At 36.7% G+C, this 19,160-nt stretch overlaps 2 non-coding genes and 1 pseudogene across 2 annotated transcripts; all 3 read left to right on the top strand.

Moving 5' to 3' along the window:
* The window catches only part of LOC112096403, a 66,666-nt pseudogene that overhangs the window by 28,653 nt on the left and 18,853 nt on the right, over window positions 1-19,160 (top strand).
* LOC112096560 lies at window positions 5,645-5,748 on the top strand. Its single transcript, XR_002904461.1, has one exon. It is a non-coding gene; the product is annotated as a small nucleolar RNA R71 (small nucleolar RNA).
* LOC112096554 lies at window positions 16,597-16,700 on the top strand. The gene has a single exon (XR_002904455.1). It is a non-coding gene; the product is annotated as a small nucleolar RNA R71 (small nucleolar RNA).

Here is a 19,160-nt window from a genome sequence, read left to right as displayed (position 1 = left end):
AAACGGTTTGAACGCCCTCTATGGTCGAGGATAGGCTTCCCATCCAGTTTTCTTATAAACTGGCAAACAGGGTCGTTTATAGTCAGATTTCCGAGACTATATCGTGCATGCTCTTTCTGAAATAATGGCCATAACTGGAGAATCGCTCCTTGCACATATCCACTAGGATGCGTTTCAAGAGACAAAAGGATATCATCCAATGACTCCTTATTCAAGCCATCTCTAATGAATTGAATCTTATCTTCCCTGTTATCAGACACCATTCCTAAAGAACATGGGTTTTTATTGCAACTCATTCTGGCACACTTATGACAAGCAACCGAAATTCTTCGAGCTCTTCGTTTTCTTGCATAATTTCCTTTACCACAACCAGGCATGTATGCAATAAAGTTTGGAGGTAACTCACCTGCCGATCGTACTTTCGCCTCAATTAACCAACGTATATCAGCAGGTATGTTATTCCTCATAAGCAATCACATTCGTTCGGACCGAGCTTTATAGATCGTAAGGAGGGCATTCTGAGGAAGTGAAGGGAATCGCTTGTGAAGCTTCGCTAGAATCTCATTTCTGTCCATACTTTCGCCTCAGAATATCAGTTATTATGGGAAACTGAAGTAACGGACTTGATTGTCATGGAGTACCGTTATCCGCCACTTCACCGGGGTAACAAACTAAAGCACACAAACAGAAAAACAAATTAAAACACACAAAGAAAATTAAAATCGTCCTCTTATTGAATTCACCTCAAGCTCCAACTGGATGTTGTAAACACTTCTCTCAATATCTAGACCCTCAACATAGGATACTAACTCTGGTGGTTGTAGAGCCCAAATGCGATGTGTTTTACAAAATTGAATCTGCCTTTTGAGATGAGTTTTGACACGTTGAAGTGGTTTAAGAATGTTTAGGAGGAACGGTCTAAGCAAGGTACTCATGATTAAAAATGATAAGAGAAAACTTAATAGTTAAACAAACACACTTATGCAAAAATAATTTCAATTAGCAAAAGAATAATATAACGAAAGAAAGAAAGAAAAAATCAAATCACCGAAAAGAAAAAAAATCAATTCAAATTTGGTGGGTCATTCAAATTTATTTCGATGTCTTCTCCATGTGGTTAGTATTCTAGATATGGCTTTAATCTTTGACCATTAACTTTAAACGTGACACCGTTCTTTGGGTCCTTAATTTCAATTGCCCCATGTGGAAAAACAATATGAACAATAAATGGGCCAGACCAACGAGAGCGTAACTTACCTGGGAATAGGTGCAAGCGAGAATTGAATAAAAGTACTTTCTGACCTGGAGTGAATGATTTTCTCATAATTTTCTTATCATGGAAGACTTTCATTCGTTGCTTGTAAATCTTGGCATTTTCATATGCATCCTTGCGAATTTCTTCAAGTTCTGCCAGTTGTAATCTTCTTTCTGAGCTGGCTTGCTGCATGTCAAAGTTGAATTTCTTGATGGCCCAATACGCATGATGCTCGAGTTCCACAGGTAGGTGGCAAGCTTTTCCATACACTAGCCTGTAGGGTGACATCCCAATCGGGGTCTTGAAAGCCATTCTGTATGCCCATAATGCATCATCAAGTCTTAATGACCAATCTTTCTTGTCTGGCCTCACCGTTTTTTCTAATATGTGCTTTATTTCTCGATTGGATATCTCAACTTGGCCACTGGTTTGCAGATGATACAGAGTCGCCACTTTGTGTGTGATTGAATACTTTGTCAAAAGAGCTTTGAATGCTTTGTTACAAAAGTGGGCACTACCATCACTGATTATTGCTCGAGGGAATCCAAAGCGTGAAACAATGTTGTTTTTCAAAAATCCTATCACCACCTTATGATCATTGGTTCTACATGGAATTGCTTTTACCCATTTCGATACATAGTCAACAGCAACCAATATGTATTGATGGCCAAAATAAGAGGGAAAGGGACCTATGAAGTCGATACCCCATACATCAAAAATCTCAACCACTATAATTAGATTTAGTGGCATCATGTTCCTTCGTGTACTGCTCCCCATTCGTTGACACCTATCACATGAAGAACAAAAAGTGTAAGCATCTCGAAATATAGTTGGCCAATAAAAACTACATTGTAAAACTTTAGTTGCTGTTTTCTTAGCACTGAAATGGCCTCCACAAGCTTGTTCATGGCAGAATGAAAGAATATTCTGAATTTCATTTTCTGAGACACATCGTCTAACAATTTGATCAGCACAATACTTGAAAAAATACAGGTCATCCCAAAAGAAATTCTTTATCTCTGCAAAGAATTTAGCCTTGTCTTGCTTGGTCCAATGCTCTGGAAGTTGACCTGTAACAAGATAATTAACTATATCAGCATACCATGGTAATACTTCCACACTCATTAATTGTTCACCTGGAAATGACTCATTTAATATTAATGGCTCTGTAATTGTGTCAAAATGGAGATGAGAGAGGTGGTCCGCCACAACATTTTCTGTCTCTTTCTTATCTTTGAATTCCAAGTCAAATTCCTACAAAAGTAACACCCAACGAATTAGTCTAGCTTTTGCATCTTTCTTTGTGAGAAGATATTTAAGAGCAGCATGATCTGTGAACACGATTATTTTACAACCAATGAGATAAGATTGAAATTTCTCTAATGCAAACACTACTGCTAGCATTTCTTTTTCAGTAGTTGAATAGTTCAACTGTGCATCATTCAATGTCATACTAACATAGTAAATAACGTGGGGAATTTGATCAACTCTTTGTCCTAATACTGCTCCTATTGCATAATCAGATGCATCACACATGAGCTCAAATTGTAAGCTCCAATTTAGGGCCTGAATGATGGGTGATGATGTCAACAATTGCTTTAGTTTTTCAAACACCATAAGACATGAATCAGTAAAGATAAAAGGTACATCCTTAACAAGTAGATTGCATAAGGGTCTAGAAACTTTGCTAAAATCTTTAATGAAACGTCTATAGAAACCAGCATGCCCAAGGAAAGATCTTAATTCTTTAACTGTTTTGGGTGGAGGAAGATTAGAAATGAGATCCACCTTGGCTTTGTCAACCTCAATACCTTTGCTCGAAATGATGTGACCGAGAACAATACCTTGTTTTACCATAAAATGGCATTTCTCCCAATTTAAGACCAAGTTCTTCTTGATACATCTCTGCAGAACTAGTGTTAGATGATGTAAACATTGATCAAACAAATCACCAAAGACAGAAAAGTCATCCATAAAGACTTCAAGGAATCGTTCAACCATATCAGAAAAAATGCTCAACATGCATCGTTGAAATATAGCAGGTGCATTACATAATCCAAATGGCATTCTCCTATATGCAAATGTGCCAAAAGGGCAAGTGAAAGTAGTTTTCTCCTGATCTTTTGGTGCTATGGGAATCTGATTATATCCTGAGTAGCCATCTAGAAAGCAATAAAATTCATGGCCTGCTAATCTATCAAGCATTTGATCAATAAATGGTAAAGGAAAATAGTCTTTACGTGTGACAGAATTTAACTTTCTATAATAAATGCATACACGCTATCTTGTAGTTACTCTAGTGGGTATCAATTCATTATCAACATTCGTAACTACTATGACTCCTGACTTTTTGGGGACAACTTGCACAGGACTGACCCATGAACTATCAGAAATTGGGTAAATGATACCTGCATCTAATAGCTTAAGGACTTCAGTTCTAACAACTTCTTTCATGTTAGGATTTAACCGACGTTGCATCTCCCTAGTAGTTTTAGCATTTTCATCAAGGTGAATGTAATGCATGCAGTCTACTGGGTTTATACCTTTAATGTCTGCTATGGTCCATACTAATGCTCCTTTGTGCTCTTTTAAAATATCCAACAACTTACCTTTTTGTTCGTCATTTAGGGATGATGAGATGATTACCGGCAGAGTACTTTCGTCTCCCAAAAATGCATATTCCAGAGTGTTGGGTAATGGTTTGAGCTCGAGTTTCGGTGGTGATTCTGATGATGGGATGAGTTTCTTCTCTGATGGTGCTAGTTGTTCAACTCTTGACTTCCATTTATTAGTGTCCATGGATGGTGCTGAGTCAAGTAGGGCATTGACCTCATCGACCGATCTGTCAATATCAAAATCAAAACCAAAGTGAGTTAAACATATTTGTAAAGAATCATCACTAAGGTTTGAAAGAAAAGTGTTATCAACTATTGTTTCAATTAAATCCACATCAATAATTCCATCATCTGCATTGTGAGGTTGTTTGGCAATGTTGAAGATGTTCAGCTCCATAGTCATGTTACGCCACTGGAGTTGGGTGTAATTCTCCCAGTCCAAGTTTCACGAATACTGAATAAGGCAACAGATTTACACTAGCTCCTAAATCCAACAAAGCATTCTCAATTGTGTGGTTCCCTATACTACATGAGATAGTGGGGGAGCCTGGGTCTTTGCATTTTAAAGAAATTTTATGTTGGAGTATAGAACTAACGTTTTCTGTTAAAAATGTCTTCTTTTGAACATGCATATTTATCTTTTTAGTACAAAGGTCTTTAAGAAACTTGGCATAAGATGGAACTTGTTTAATAGCATCAAGCAAAGGGATGTTAACACTTACCTGTTTGAAGATTTCGAGAATCTCACCTGTGGATTTTCCCTTTAGCTAACCTCTGAGGAAATGGAGCTTTGGGAATATATTCTTGTGGGTTGGTTTCTTCTTTCTCCTCCGGTGATGAGTCCTCAACACTCACAGGTACAATTTGATTTTCTTTTGTCACCGGCATCTCCACTTTGTTGTCGACTTCTTTTCCTTTTCGCAAGGTCATAACTGCTTTGACTTCTCCATGCTGCTGTGGTGAACTGGTACTTGCTTCATGCACTCCTTTAGGATTAGGCACTGGTTGACTTGGAAATTTGCCTTTGTCAACAGTCATTGCCAAGGTCTGAACTGAAGAAGCAAGTTGTCCCACCATCTTTTCGAGGCTTGAAACTGATTGGGCTTGTGAATTGAAGCCTGCCCTCAACTCATTTCGTAGTCCATCAATGGTGCAGTTTTGTTGCTCAATTGTGGAGTGAGTAACATTCTTGAAATTCTGGAATGCATCCTCCTATGGTCTGGGTTGAGAGTAGTTTTGGTTCTGATTGTATGGTCTAAATGGTGGCTGAGAGGCTTGAGGATTTTGTGGAATTTGTTACATTGGTGGAGCTAGAGCTGCTGGTCCATTCTGTTGGAATCCTTGAGACCATGAAAAATTGGGGTGGTCTCTCCATCCAGGGTTATATGTGTTGGAGTATAGGTTATAATTAGATAGTTTTCTCTTTACACCTATGGCATTGGCTTGATCGGAGTATGAGTCATGGTCATGTGGTTCTGTTGATTTAGCAGTCGATAACGATGCTATTTGTCGAGCAAGACCTTCAACCATCTCCTTGACTTCTTTGATTCCCGAAGTTGACTCGCCAATGTGAACCTCATTCACTCCTTTAATTCTTTTAGTATTCCTGAGTGATCGACTCCGTTGTTGGGAATTATCCGCTTGTCGCTGGAAGAATTCCCAAATTTTTGATGTACTTTTTGACATTAGCTCTCCTCCACTTGTTGCCATTAGCCATTCTTGCACATTCGGCAATAATCCCTCCAAAAAGTATTGGCATTGGTGCCATTTCTCGTACCCATGATGTGGACACTTCAAGAGTAGCTCATTGAATCGCTCCCATGTTTCAAAAAACTGTTTGTCCTCTCTCTGGGTAAACTCCGAGATTTCCCTGCGAATAGCGTTGGTTTTATGCACTGAGAAATATTTATTCAAAAATTTTGTTACCATTTGTTCCCATGATGAAATGCTATTAGCAGGTAAAGTATTTAACCATGAACGAGCTCTATCCTTTAAAGAAAATGGGAATAATCCGAGTTTAACATCATTGTCTGAAAAATTTTCATAGTTAAAAGTTTGACAAATTGCATGAAAATCATTCAGATGATTATATGGGTCCTCATTTTCTAGGCCATAAAATGTTGGGAGACAATTTAGCACACTGGGTTTTAATTCAAAACTCCTAGCAGCTACATTTGGATATCTTATGCATGATGTGCTCAAATTAGCTAAGGGACTAAAATAGTCCTTAAATGGCCTCTCCTGTTGTGCTTGTAAATCCATTTTATTTTTAACGTTCTTGTGCGTGCGAAGTGTTTCTTCTAGTTCAAGGTCTATAGGTTCAAGATTAGGTAATAATGACCTACGACCATGCATGCAAAACAAATAAAAAAAATAAATATGGGAACAAAACAAATAAAAATAAAGAAGAGGGAGAAATTATGATACTAACCTTATTGCGCTATTACAACCTTTCTATAAAAATACACAAAAACAAATACATGAAATTAACTAAAAATTAAATTAAAACTTAATAAAGAAAATTAAATTAAGATAAAACAAAAATTACAAAGAAAAATAACTTAAAAATTACTAACCTCTAAATGCATAATTGTAAAGAATAGAGAAAGAAAAGAAATACTAACCTCTAAATACAGATTCACTTTTTGTTTTCTTTTTTTTTCTTTTTTTTAAAAAAAAATACAAGATGTTGTGCAAATTTTAATGTACTCGCAAGCGCACGAATTTATTGTAGAATAGACTAATGGTGACGAGTGTCGATCCCACGAGTAGGTGGATTTTAATTGTGTAGAATTAATTTTGTAAATGGGTGATTGGATTTGTGGTGGAAATGATTTGGAATATGCTAAAACTTAAATTAAAATGGCGAGAATAAATTGAAGAGAATTCTATTAAAATGACGTACTTGGGTATCTGGATCCGTATCAACATGCATCATGGGCTAAATAATCCGTATTAATGCCAATTAAATCATGAGGGGGGAATCCATACCTCATGAACCATGCTCTAATCAATATGGTGCTAAGGGCTTATCGTGCCAAATAATAATAATCTTATACTAGAGAGCCAGTGTAACCAAGGCGGTATTTAGACAAGATTATTATTATTTGTCGACGAGAAGTCAAAACATCCACAAAAACTAGAGGGGGAGAGAAAATAAATTTACCAAATTAAGCTCATGACACATGTTGAGACTTCACCTTCAACCCAAGCTTGAAAGAAAATTAGCCACTCATAATTGAACTAGGGGCAAAATGGGAATTTATTAAAATACGAAGAAAATACAAGATGGAGAAGGAATTATAGAAAATGGATCCCAAAAATAGATTCAGAGATATCCAATTAGGGGGGAAAGGCCCCCTTTTTATAGATACATCAAGTAAATCATGGCCATCGGATTAAAAACAGTTTGGACGCTCAGGATTGCGCCACGTCATCAGTCAACAGTACGCGGTTTGACCACGCGGATGAACAGTAACACGGTTTGACCCGGATAAACAGTAACGCGGTTTGGTTGAAAATAATCCTATGTGATGCATGTACCGTACGCGAGATTTTTCATCCACTGATATGCTGCCACGTCACCATCAACAGTACATAAGAATTTTAGCCCAACAGGATCGTGACACCTCATCAGTCAATGCCACATCATCGGTCAATGCCACGTCATCGATCCGTCTATGTGAACAGTGTTGAGAACAGTAACGTAGATAGTACCGTACACGTGAATAGTACCATACATATGAATAGTGCCATTTTTCCTTTTATGCTCCTCTTAAGGTTTCGACCGTCCTGAGTTCAAAAGTGATGTCCGTTTTGCCGTCTGATCTCTCCTTTATTGTGCAATGACTATAATGCCCCTAAAATACATAAAATACTTAATTAAAATAAAACACATGTAATTAAATCACAAGAAGGTTAAATACATAAAAGTAAGGGTTGTTAGTAAGACTTGAAATGTAAAATGACGGTTTTCTCCTTTATAAATATGCATTTTCTAACACTCAACACACCCCCCAACCAGCTTATTGCTAGTCCCTAGCAAATAAAGAGAAAACAAAATTCAAATTCAAAATAATTATTTTTTTTAATAGAAACACTCGTATTTATTCCATCAAATTAATGATAGCAATCAAATAAAAGTATAAGCATTATCTCCAGTCTAAAGCAACATCACACCCACATCAACCATCCACATGAATCAGCCCAGTAGACTTTGTCATACCTACTTTCAAGAATGACATGTCAAACCCCAAAATCTCACTGGAAGTAGTGACACTCTCACAAAGAAATTAAAACTAATAAAAATAGTCACTCCAATGAATGGTAATTGAGAGAGAAAATAATAAAGAAGTGATATCACATGCTCTCACCAAGATGAAATAAATATGCCCTCAGCTTAGAAATAATACGAACTCAAGTCAAACAAAAATGCTAGTTAACCCACTTTATTTATCTTTTTTTTAATTATTATGCATCACTACATCTTTTTAGCCCATATAACTAGCTTCTATTTCAAACTATAGTTCCCTAAAATCAGGAAGGACTTTTATTAGGACGTAACGTAGGCTAGAGACATGGCTAACAAAGAAGGGAAATAAGGAAAACAAAGTGTATGTTTGAGAAAAATGCAGAGATTTTTTTTTTGAAGTTGCAAGGTGGATTTCACCTATTATTTTTATTTTTATTCTTTTGAAACAACAACTTTTGTATTTTTTTTCTCTTTTTTTTTTGGCATAACTTCACTGAAAAAAATAATTATTTACATTTTTCTCAAACATAAATAGGTAATGGAACTTATAAGACATCGGGTAATACTCCAAATCAGAGTGGGTCAAGATATAAGTTGACAAAGAAAAGGTTTTTTTTTTTTTAAAGGCTCAAAAGGGTTAACTATGGATATTTAATAAAAGGGATGGCTAGAAAGGCTCAAACGGATCAAAGATGGCCTTTTCCATCGTCTTTTAGGGCTCTAAATAATCATCCATACCTACTAGTTAGATGGGCCTCCCAATGTAACAACACACATTTTTTTCTCTTTTTTTTATTTTATAATTTTTTTTAAGGGTTAACTCAAAAGCAATTTAGAGATCGTGTGTAAAATAATAAACTGCTAAGCTGTATAAAGAGTAGGCAAAAGGGTTATTCTCCAAGAAAAATAATAGGCTCAAAAACTCACTTGGTACTTATTATGGCATGTTCATTCCTTCAAGCAACTTATATTTGTATCCGACATCAACATGTAGAGTAGCAAACATAATGTAACATCACTTAAGACCAAAGATAATACAAATACTAAAATTTAAAATTAATCATGTCATCCAATGTTAAAACAAATCACAAAATTTTTTTTTTAAACAACATTCTACCCCCCAACCTATTCTAAACATGAAAGGAAAATATGCATGCAGAAATGTGAAAATGATGCATAAAAACTAATTAGAAAAGTTACACGTAAAATGATAGAAAACGAAAATATTTTTTTTTTTAAAGAAGATGCGTTTCTACAGGAACTACACTCCATATTCACCCATCTTCGACTCACAAGTTGGAAAATGTATATTTATAGAGGAGAAATTAAAAAGAAGAAGAAAAATGAACATCAAAACTTAATAAAGAAAAAGATTTTTTTAAAATTTTTTAATTAATTTTTTTTTATTTTTTTTTAAACGATGAAGATGCGTTTCTAGAGTCACTACCCTCCATATTCAGCCATCTTCAATACAAAAAGTTAGCAACAGTTAGTTTCTACAACAAAAATCAGTAAAAACTTAACCAAAATTCCACAATTGTCGACTATTCCCTCCCCCCAACCAGAACGAAACATTTTCCTCAATGTTTGAAAGGAAAGAAGTAGAGTTTAGAAGACATCACCTGGGTGGTGCAACACAGAAAACAATATTTACAAGCGGAGAGTTAAATCTAATTTGTACTTCTTACTGCGGCTACTGTTACCATCATTATTTGGGCGCTCCAACACAAAGGTCCAGGGGTCTGGCTCCAGTTTATAAGCTTGTAACATATCAAGTAGCTCATTAGCAGTGTGAGTACAAATAAAAAGTTTTTTCACATTAGAAGGAATGAAATAGTTTTTTATTGCATGGTTAAGAAATGCGATAAAGCCATCATAAAAGTTATTGACATTTAACAAACCGATAGGTTTTTGGTGGATGTGCAGATGGGCCCAAGATGCTAGTGTGATAAGTGCCTCTAGGGTTGCAAGATCTCCTGGAAGGAAAATAAAAGCATCAGCATGATTAAGCATTTTAGTTATTCTTTCTTACATACCTGAGACGACTAACTCTTCTCCAGTTGATGAGTCAGACGAACTGCCCAATGGTTTTAAGACTCTTGGGATGATGCCTAACACTTGACTTCCCCTGATAAAAGCTGCTTCTGAGACCATTTTTGATAACCCTCGATTACCTCCTCCATACACCAAGTGTAATTTTCTCGCTGCTATGCTTCGACCAAGATCTATGGCTGCCTCAACGAACTCTTTATATTTGCCATATGTAAATCCAGAAAGCACACAAATGTTCTTGAATTATCTATTGGGAGTAGCTGACATTCTGATACTTCTCAAAAACAATTTGTGAGTGCTTGACAAAAAAGAAATCACATTTAAGAGCCTCGGTGATAGTGGGTCATGGTTGTGTATGAGGTAATATGTCAGTGTCAAATAACGCGTAAAGCACGTGGTTCGCAAGTCAAAAAGGAAAGAGTAAAAAGGAAAAAGTAAACAGTAATAAAATTATTAAAGACAATAATGCAAACAATAAGACAATAGTGAAATAAAATAACAATAAAGTAAAAGGATATTTACAGGTAGTTGCGACTGTGGCTCACATCTTCCTCTGGTTTTACGTCCAGAAACGGCTTGAACGCCCTCTATGGGTCGAGGATAGGCTTCCTATCCAGTTTTCTTATAAACTGGCAAACAGGGTCGTTTATAGTCAGATTCCCGAGACTATATCGTGCATGCTCTTTCTGAAATAATGGCCATAACTGGAGAATCGCTCCTTGCACATATCCACTGGGATGCGTTTCAAGAGACAAAAGGATATCATCCAATGACTCCTTATTCAAGCCATCCCTAATGAATTGAATCTTATCTTCCCTGTTATGAGACATCATTCCTAAAGAACATGGGTTTTTATTGCAACTCATTCTGGCACACTTATGACAAGCAACAGAAATTCTTCGAGCTCGTCGTTTTCTTGCATAATTTCCTTTACCACAACCAGGCATGTATGCAATAAATTTTGGAGGTAACTCACCTGCCGATCGTACTTTAGCCTCGATTAACCAACGAATGTCAGCAGGTATGTTATTCCTCATGAGTAATCGCATGCGTTCGGACCGAGCTTTATAGATCGTAAGGAGGGCATTCTGAGGAAGTGAAGGGAATCGCTTGTGAAGCTTCGCTAGAATCTCGTTTCTGTCCATACCTTCGCCTCAGAATATCAGTTATTATGGGAAACTGAAGTAACCGACTTGATTGTCACGGAGTACCGTTATCCGCCACTTCACCGGGGTAACAAACTAAAGCACACAAATAGAAAAACAAATAAAAACACACAATTAAAATCGTCCTCTTATTGAATTTACCTCAAGCTCCAATTGGATGTCGTAAACACTTCTCTCAATGTCTCTAAGTTGGCGTTCTAAACCCTCAACATAGGCTACTAACTCTGGTGGTTGTAGAGCCTAAATGCGTTGTGTTTTATAAAATTGAATCTGCCTTTTGAGATGAGTTTTGACACGTTGAAGTGGTTTAAGAATGTTCAGGAGGAACGGTCTAAGTATGAGACCCATGATTAAAAATGACAAGAGAAAACTTAATGGTAAAATAAACACACACTTATGCAAAAACAATTTCAATTAGCAAAAGAATAATAATAAAAAGAAAGAAAGAAAAATCAAATCAACGAAAAGAAAAAAAAATCAATTCAAATTTGGTGGGTCACTCAAATTTATTTCGGTGTCTTCGTCATGTGGTTGGTACTCTAGATATGGCTTTAATCTTTGACCATTAACTTTAAACATGACACCGTTCTTTGGGTCCTTAATTTCAGTTGCCCCATGTGGAAAAACAATATGAACAATAAAGGGACCAGACCAACGAGAGCGTAACTTACCTGGGAATAGGTGCAAGCAAGAATTGAATAAAAGCACTTTCTGACCTGGAGTGAACGATTTTCTCATAATTTGCTTATCATGGAAGACTTTCATTCGTTGCTTGTAAATCTTGGCATTTTCGTATGCATCATTGCGAATTTCTTCAAGTTCTGCCAGCTGTAATCTTCTTTCTGAGCTGGCTTGCTGCATGTCAAAATTGAATTTCTTGATGGCCCAATATGCACGATGCTCGAGTTCCACAGGTAGGTGGCAAGCTTTTCCATACACTAGTCTATAGGGTGACATCCCAATCGGGGTCTTGAAAGCCGTTCTATATGCCCATAATGTATCATCAAGTCTTAATGACCAATCTTTCTGTCTGGCCTCACCGTTTTTTCTAATATATGCTTTATTTCTCGATTGGATATCTCAACTTGGCCACTAGTTTGCGGATGATATGGGGTTGCCACTTTGTGTGTGATTGAATACTTTGTCAAAAGAGCTTTGAATGCTTTGTTACAAAAGTGGGCACCACCATCACTGATTATCGTGAAACAATGTTACTTTTCACAAAATGCTATCACCACCTTGTGATCATTGGTCCTACATGGAATTGCTTCTACCCATTTCGATATGTAGTCAACAGCAACCAATATGTATTGATGGCCAAAAGAAGGGAGAAAAGGTCCCATGAAGTCGATACCCCATACGTCAAAAATCTCAACCACTAAAATTGGATTTAGTGGCATCATGTTCCTTCGTGTAATGCTCTCCATTCGTTGACACCTATCACATGAAGAACAGAAAGTGTAAGCGTCTCGAAATATAATTGGCCAATAGAAACCACATTGTAAAACTTTAGTTGTTGTTTTCTTAGCACTGAAATAGCCTCCACAAGCTTGTTCATGGCAGAATGAAAGAATATTCTGAATTTCATTTTCTAGGACACATTGTCTAACAATTTGGTCTGCACAATACTTGAACAAATACGGGTCATCCCAAAAGAAATTCTTTATCTCTGCAAAGAATTTAGCCTTATCTTGCTTGGTCCAATGCTCTGGAAGTTGACCTGTAATAAGATAATTAACGATATCAGCATACCATGGTAATACTTCCACACTCATCAATTGTTCATCTGGAAATGACTCATTCAATGGTAATGATTCTATAATTGTGTCAAAATGGAGACGAGAGAGGTGGTCCGCCACAACATTTTTTGTACCTTTCTTATCTTTTAATTCCAAGTCAAATTCCTGAAAAAGTAACACCCAACGAATTAGTCTAGCTTTTGCATCTTTCTTTATGAGAAGATATTTAAGAGCAGCATGATCTGTGAATATAATTATTTTATAACTAATGAGATAAGATCGAAATTTTTTCAATGCAAACACTACTGCTAGCGTTTCTTTTTCAGTAGTTGAATAGTTCAACTGTGCATCATTTAATGTCATACTAGCATAATAAATAAGACGATGAATTCGATCAACTCTTTGTCCTAATACTGCTCTACTGCATAATCAGATGCATCGCACATGAGTTCAAATGGTAAGCTCCAGTTTGGGGGCTGAATGATGGGTGATGATGTTAACAACTGCTTTAACTTTTCAAAAGCCACAAGACATGAATCATTAAAGATAAATTGTACATCCTTAGCAAGTAAATTGCATAAGGGTCTAGAAACTTTGCTAAAATCTTTAATGAAACGTCTATAGAAACCAGCATGCCCAAGGAAAGATCTTACTTCTCTGACTGTTTTGGGTGGAGGAAGATTAGAAATGAGATCCACCTTGGCTTTGTCAACCTCAATACCTTTGCTCGAAATGATGTGACCGAGAACAATACCTTGTTTTACCATAAATGGCATTTCTCCCAATTTAAGACTAAGTTCTTCTCGATACATCTCTGCAAAACTAGTGTTAGATGATGTAAACATTGATCAAACGAATCACCAAAGATAGAAAAGTCATCCATAAAGACTTCAAGGAATCGTTCAACCATATCAGAAAAAATGCTCAACATGCATCATTGAAATGTAGCAGGTGCATTACATAATCCAAATGGCATCCTCCTATATGCAAAAGTGCCAAAAGGGCAAGTGAAAGTAGTTTTCTCTTGATCTTTTGGTGCTATGGGAATCTGATTATATCCTGAGTAGCCATCTAGAAAGCAATAAAATTCATGGCCTGCTAATCTATCAAGCATTTGATCAATAAATGGTAAAGGAAATTGGTCTTTACGTGTGACAGAATTCAATTTTCTATAATCAATGCATACACGCCATCCTGTAGTTACTCTAGTGGGTATCAATTCATTATCAGAATTGGTAACTACTGCGACTCCTGGCTTTTTGGGGACGACTTGTACAGGACTGACCCATGAACTATCAGAAATTGGGTAAATGATACCTGCATCTAATAGCTTAAGGACTTCTGTTCTAACAACTTATTTCATATTAGGATTTAACCGACGTTGCATTTCCCTAGTAGATTTAGCATTTTCATCGAGGTGAATGTAATGCATGCAGTCTACTGGATTTATACCTTTTTATATCTGCTATCGTCCATCCTAATGCTCCTTTGTGATCTTTTAAAACATCCAACAACTTACCTTTTTTATCGTCATTTAGGGATGATGAGATGATTACCGGCAGAGTACTTTCTTTTCCCAAAAATGCATATTCCAAAGTGTTGGGCAATGGTTTGAGCTCGAGTTTCGGTGGTAATTCTGATGATGGAATGAGTTGCTTCTCTGATGGTACTAGTTGCTCAACTCTTGACTTCCATTTATTAGTGTCCATAGATGGTGCTGAGTCAAGCAGGGCGTTGACCTCATCGACCGATCTGTCAATATCAAAATCCAAACCAAAGTGAGTTAAACATGTTTGTAAAGGATCATCACTAAGGTTTGAAAGAAAAGTATCATCAACTAATGCTTCAATTAAATCCACATCAACAATTCCATCACCTGCACTGTGAGGTTGTTTGGCAATGTTGAAGATGTTCAGCTCCATAGTCATGTTGCCGAAGGACAACTGCATATTTCCGGTCCTGCATCGAATGTGAGCATCCGCAGTTGCCAAGAAAGGTCGGCCTAGAATAATGGGGATGTGCTTCCTTGAGTCCTGTATTGGTTGAATGTCAATTACAATGAAATCAACAGGAAAATAAAACTTGTCTACCTGGATAAGCACGTCCTCCACAATGCCACGAGGTATTTTCGTGAATCGATCTGCAAGCTGTAACACCACTGGAGTTGGGTGTAATTCTCCAAGTCCAAGTTTCACAAATACTGAATAAGGCAACAAATTTACACTAGCTCCTAAATCCAACAAAGCATTCTCAATTGTGTGGTTCCCTATGCTACATGAAATAGTAGGGGAGCCTGGGTCTTTACATTTTAAAGAAATTTTATGTTGGAGGATAGAACTAACGTTTTCTGTTAAAAATGCCTTCTTTTGAACATGCATATTTCTCTTTTTAGTACAAAGGTCTTTAAGAAACTTAGCATAAGATGGAACTTGTTTAATAACATCAAGTAAAGGGATGTTAACACTTACCTGTTGAAAATTCAAGAATCTCACCTGTGGATTTTCCCTTCTTGCCTTTAGCTAACCTCTGGGGGAATGGAGCTTTGGGAACGTATTCTCGTGGGTTGGTTTCTTCTTTCTCCTCTGGTGATGAGTCATCAACATTCACAGGTACAATTTGATTTTCTTTTGTCACCGGCATCTCCACTTTGTTGTCGACTTCCTTTCCTTTTCGCAAGGTCATGATTGCTTTGACCTCTCCATGCTGCTGTGGTGAACTAGTACTTGCTTCATGTACTCCTTTAGGATTAGGCACTGGTTGACTTGGAAATTTGCCTTTCTCAACAGTCATTGCCAAGGTTTGAACTGAAGAAGTAAGTTGTCCCACCATCTTCTCGAGGCTTGAAACTGATTGGGCTTGTGAGTTGAAGCCCGCTCTCAACTCATTTCGTAGTCCATCAATGGTGCGGTTCTGTTGCTCAATCGTGGAGTGAGTAACATTCCTGAAATTCTGGAATGCATCCTCCCATGGTCTAGGTTGAGAGTGGTTCTGGTTCTGATTGTATGGTCTAAATGGTGGCTGAGAGGCTTGAGGATTTTGTGGAATTGGTGGAGCTGGAGCTGCTGGTCCGTTTTGTTGGAATCCTTGAGACCATGAAAAATTGGGGTGGTCTCTCCATCCAGGGTTATATGTGTTGGAGTATGGGTTGTAATTCGATGGTTTTCTCATTACACTTATGGCATTGGTGTGATCTGAGTATGAGTCATGGTCATGTGGCTCGGTTGATTTAGCAGTCGATAATGACGCTATTTGTCGAGAGAGACCTTCAATTATCGCTTTGACTTCTTTAATTTCTGAACTTGATTCGCCAATGTGAACCTCATTTACTCCCTTAATTCTTCTAGTATTCCTGAGTGATCGACTCCGTTGTTAGGAATTATCCGCTTGTCGCTGGAAGAATTCCCAAATCTCTGATGCACTTTTTGATATTAGCTCTCCTCCACTTGTTGCCATTAACCATTCTTGCACATTCGGCAGTAATCCCTCCAAAAAGTATTGACATTGGTGCCATTTCTCGTACCCATGATGTGGACACTTCAAGAGTAGCCCATTGAATCGCTCCCATGTTTCGAAAAATTGCTCGTCCTCTCTCTGGGTAAACTCTGAGATTTCCCTGCGAATAGCATTGGTTTTATGCACTGGAAAATATTTATTCAAAAATTTTGTTACCATTTGTTCCCATGATGAAATGCTATTGGTAGGCAATGTATTAAGCCATGAACGAGCTCTATCCTTTAAAGAAAATGGGAATAATCTGAGTTTAACATCATCGTCTGAAAATTTCTCGTATTTAAAAGTTTGACAAATAGTATGAAAATCATTCAGATGATTATATGGGTCCTCATTTTCTAAGCCATAGAATGTGGGGAGACAATTTAGCACACTGGGTTTTAGTTCAAAGCTCCTAACAACTACATTTAGGTATCTTATGCATGATGTGCTCAAATTTGCTAAAGGACTGAAATAATCCTTAAATGGCCTCTCCTGTGGTGCTTGTAAATCCATTCCAAATTTATTTTTAATGTGCCTGTATGTGCGAAGTGTTTTTTCTAATTCAAGGTCTATAGGTTCAAGATTAGATAATAATGACCTACGACCATGTATGCAAAACAAAAAAAATAAAAATAAAGATGGGAACAAAACAAATAAAAATAAAAAAGAGGGAGAAATTACGATACTAACCTTATTGCGCTATTACAACCTTACTATAAAAATACACAAAAACAAATACGTGAAAGAAATTAACTAAAAAGAATTAGTAAGATAAACAAAAATTACAAAGAAAAAAAAATAACTTGAAAATTAAATTACAGAAATTTAAAGAAGAGAAAAAGAAAAGAAATACTAACCTTTAAATGTAGATTCACTCTTTTTTTTTTCTTTTTTTTATAACAAAAAAAATATACAAGAAAACAAATGAAAGAAATTATTCACAAAAATTAATTCTATTAATTAAAATTACTTACGTCCCCGGCAACGGCGCCAAAAACTTGTTGTGCAAATTTTAATGTACTCGCAAGCGCACGAATCTATTGTAGAATAGACTAATGGTAACAAGTGTCGATCCCACGAGGAGGTGGATTTTAATTGTGTAAAATTAATTTTGTAAATGGGTGATTGGATTTGTGGTGGAAATGATTTGGAATATGCTAAAACTTAAATTAAAATGGCGAGAATAAATTCTAAAGTTGGAATTGAAATGGCGAGAATAAATTGAAGAGAATTCTATTAAAATGACGTACTTGGGTATCTGGATCCGTATCAACATGCATCATGGGCTAAATAATCCGTATTAATGCCAATTAAATCATGAGCGGGGAATCCACGCCTCATGAACCACGCTCTAATCAATATGGTGCTAAGGGCTTATCGTGCCAAATAATAATAACCTTATACTAGAGAGCCGGTGTAACCAAGGCGGTATCTAGACAAGATTATTATTATTTGTCGACGAGAAGTCAAAACATCCACAAAAACTAGAGGGGGAGAGAAAATAAATTTACCAAATTAAGCCCATGACACATGTTGAGACTTCACTTTCAATCCAAGCTTGAAAGAAAATTAGCCACTCATAATTGAACTAGGGGCAAAATGGAAATTTATTAAAATAAGAAGAAAATACAAGATGGAGAAGGAATTACCGAAAATGGATCCCAAAAATGGATTCAGAGATATCAAATTAGGGGGGAGAGGTCCCATTTTTATAGATACATGCAGTAAATCATGGTCATCGGATAAAAAACAGTTTGGACGCTCAAGATTGCGCCACGTCATCAGTCAACAGTACGCGGTTTGACCACGTGGATGAACAGTAATACGGTTTGACCCGGATGAATAGTAACGCGGTTTGACCCGGATGAACAGTAACGCAGTTTGGTTGAAAATAATCCTGTGTGATGCATGTACCGTACGCGAGATTTTTCGTCCACTGATATGCTGCCACGTCACCATCAACAGTACATAAGAATTTTAGCCCAACAGGCTAGTGACACCTCATCAGTCAATGCCACATCATCGGTTAATGCCACGTTATCGTCCGTCTATGTGAACAGTGTCGTGAACAGTAACGTATACAGTACCGCACACGTGAATAGTACCGTATATGTGAACAGTGCTATTTTTCCTTTTATGCTCCTCTTAAGGTTCTTGACCGTCCTGAGTTCAAAAGTGATGTCCGTTTTGCCATCTGATCTCTCGTTTATTGTGAAATAACTATGATGCCCCTAAAATACATAAAATACTTAATTAAAATAAAAAAAAACGGAATTAAATCAAAAGAATGTTAAATTCATAAAAGTAAAGGTGTTAGTAAGACTTGAAATGTAAAATGACCGTTTTCTCCTTTATAAATATGCATTTTATAACACTCAACACACCCCCCAACCAGTTTATTGCTAGTCCCTAGCAAATGAAGCGAAAATAAAATTCAAATTCAAATTCAAAATGATTTTTTTTTAAATTTAGAAACACTCGTGTTTATTCAATCAGATTAATGATAGCAATCAAATAAAAGTATAAGCATTATCTCCAGTCTAAAGCAACATCACACTCACATCAACCATCCACATGAATTAGCCTAGT

Source organism: Citrus clementina, unplaced genomic scaffold (genome assembly GCF_000493195.1).
Source record: "Citrus clementina cultivar Clemenules unplaced genomic scaffold, Citrus_clementina_v1.0 scaffold_8, whole genome shotgun sequence".
In the NCBI taxonomy this organism is placed as follows: Eukaryota; Viridiplantae; Streptophyta; class Magnoliopsida; order Sapindales; family Rutaceae; genus Citrus; species Citrus x clementina.
This window is presented reverse-complemented; position numbering and strand designations above follow the sequence as displayed.